This window comes from Colobus angolensis, unplaced genomic scaffold, assembly GCF_000951035.1.
Source record: "Colobus angolensis palliatus isolate OR3802 unplaced genomic scaffold, Cang.pa_1.0 Scaffold239, whole genome shotgun sequence".
Lineage (NCBI taxonomy): Eukaryota > Metazoa > Chordata > Mammalia > Primates > Cercopithecidae > Colobus > Colobus angolensis.
Window position 1 is genome coordinate 1,264,891 of NW_012115588.1, and position 2,553 is coordinate 1,267,443.

The window sequence follows — 2,553 nt, forward strand, 5'->3', positions numbered from 1 at the left end:
TGTGAACTTTAAAATCAGGTGGTTTAGGCCCCCACCAAAAAATCTTGTTGGTATATCATATATGTATAGTTTAGTGTTTTTTTGTTTGTTTAATTTTTTGAGACAGAGTGTTGCTCTGTCACCCAGGCTGGAGTGCAGTGGCACCATCTCAGCTCACCACAACCTCTGCCTCCCTGGTTCAGGCAATTCTCATGCCTCAGCCTCCCAAGTAGCTGGGAATACAGGCGCCCGCCATGACATCTGGCTAATTTTTTTGTACTTTTAGTAAGGATGGCATTTCACCATGTTGGCCAGGCTGGTCTCAAACTCCTGGCTTCAAGTGATCCACCCGCCTCGACCGCCTGGAATGCTGGGATTACAGGCACAAAACATGGTGCCCAGCTCATATATGTATGTTTAGATAATAAAATAATAATGTTAATAACAGTAATAACAGTAACCTGTGCACCCATCACACAGCTAAAACAATGGCACGGCACCTGTTCCTTTGAACCCTCTCCAGCCCCTCCTGGACCCCACCCAGCGGTAAACACCTGTCTATTCATTCAGCAAGCACTTTGGGAGCCCCTACTATGTGGCAGGCACAGTTCTTGGTCCTGAGGATACAGCTGTGAACAAGGCAGACCAAACTGTTTGTCCTCGTGGAAGCTGAACTCTAGCAGAGGAGAGAAGCAGTCAATAGGCAAAGGATGAAGTGCCTTAGAAAGTGCTATGGGGGCTGGGCGTGACGGCTCACACCTGTAATCCCAGCACTTTAGGAGGTGGACAGATCATCTGAGCTCAGGAGTTTGAGACCAGCCTGGCCAACATGGCAAAACCCCGTCTCCACTAAAAATACAAAATTAGCTGGGCGTGGTGGCGGGTGCCTGTAGTCCCAGCCACACTGGAGTTTGAGGCAGGAGAATTGCTTGAACCTGAGAGGCAGAGGTTGCAGGGAGCCGAGATCACACCACTGCACTCCAGCCTGAGCGACACAGGGGAACTCTGTCTCAAAAAAAGAGAAAGTGCAATGGAGAAAAATAAGAAGGGGTGGTGGGGAGGCCTGGCTGTGCAGGTATTTGAGAAAGATTTATACGGGGGAGGGAGCGGCCCTGCCTCTTATCCATGTGGACACCTGCAGCTCTCGTCCCCGTGTGCCCTGCTGGACGGGTTCCTTACAAACACCCCTCAGTTCACGTCTCCATCCCTTCCGACCACCGGCAGCTTCCAGCTTGCGATTACCCCCAGGGCCACAGGGGACCCTCTGCCCTTTCTGGACACTCCCATGCAGGCCGTTCTTGAGGGGACATTGCTCGGGAGGGAACTGCCGGGTGTTCAGCCTGCAGCTGAGGCTGAGTTGTTGACCACCATCGGGATGGGGGCAGAGAACCAAGTCAGCGCCCGAAGCTGAAGCTGGCACCACCCAGGCCCCGCAACTCCGCTCATGGTTCTTTTTTCATTCAATGTCTTCTCAACAAACGATGGCACGATTGGTACTTACTTGCTTTTTCCTATGAATGAGTTTCTCAGAGACGAGAGCTCCACACATCCACCCGGCTGTCAGCCTAAGCTCCTGCCCTCATTTTGCACCGGCCCTTTGGGGTGGCCGGTGAGGGCCCGTGTGGGCTGACAGGTCCGTGGTCAGGCGGCCGTGGTCGAGCCCTGGTCCAGCTGGACCCCAGGACAGGGAGTCCTGGGCAGCTGAGGACGTCGGGGGCAGGTGGGAGACATGGGCGCTGGCTGGAAAGGCCTGGGGGGTTCCAGCAAAGTCACGGAGTGTCCCCTGACCCTGACGGACAGCATTGACGCCGCTGTCTTTGTGCTTCCGCCTCTAGGTCTGGTTCTGAACAGAGACCAGAGGATCTCCTGGGTGAGTACCGCTGCCTCTGCGTCCCCCCTCCCACAGTTTGCCTGTTAGCATTTTTGTTGTTTTTGAAAATTACAGGCTGAGCGTGGTGACTCACGCCTGTAATCCCAGCACTTTGGGTCGCCGAGGTAGGTGGATCACCTGAGGTCAGGAGTTTGAGACTAGCCTGGTCAACATGATGAAACCCCTTCTCTACTAAAAATACAAAAACAACAACAACAAAATTAGCTAGGCGTGGTAGCATACGCCTGTAATCCCAGCTACTCGGGAGGCTGAGGCAGGAGAATCGCTTGAATGGGAGGCAGAGGTGCAGTGAGCCAAGATTGCACCACTGCACTGCAGCCTGGGCAACAGAGCGAGACTCCATCTCAAAAAAAATAAATAAATAAAAGAAAAGAAAAAAAGAAAATTACATAGATAACATAATACATAATAACTGTCAATGTAAGCATTTGTAAGTGTGCACTTCATTGGCATTAAATAGAGTCAGTGGAGGTGAGGAGAGGAGAGAGATATTCTAGGCACTGGCCACTGCACAGGGAAAAGCTGGAAGTCAGCTCGGTGCATCTGTTGAGAGCGGGATTCCTGATAGAGGCTGTGAAGAGGGGAGGGGCAGGATGCCAAAGTTCTCAAAAAACAGGGTCCCATCTGGAGGCCTGGAAGTGTGTCACTGGAGCACTTGTATTAATAGAAACTTAGGCCGGGCG

At 52.2% G+C, this 2,553-nt stretch overlaps 1 pseudogene across 1 annotated transcript in view; it reads left to right on the top strand.

Annotated features, from left to right (window-relative positions):
- LOC105514044 overlaps positions 1–2,553 on the top strand; it is a 78,655-nt pseudogene that overhangs the window by 66,401 nt on the left and 9,701 nt on the right. Inside the window, exon 4 of the transcript XR_001002119.1 lies at positions 1,815–1,849. The product of XR_001002119.1 is annotated as a serine hydrolase-like protein 2 (transcript). The remainder of the gene's footprint in view (positions 1–1,814; positions 1,850–2,553) is intronic.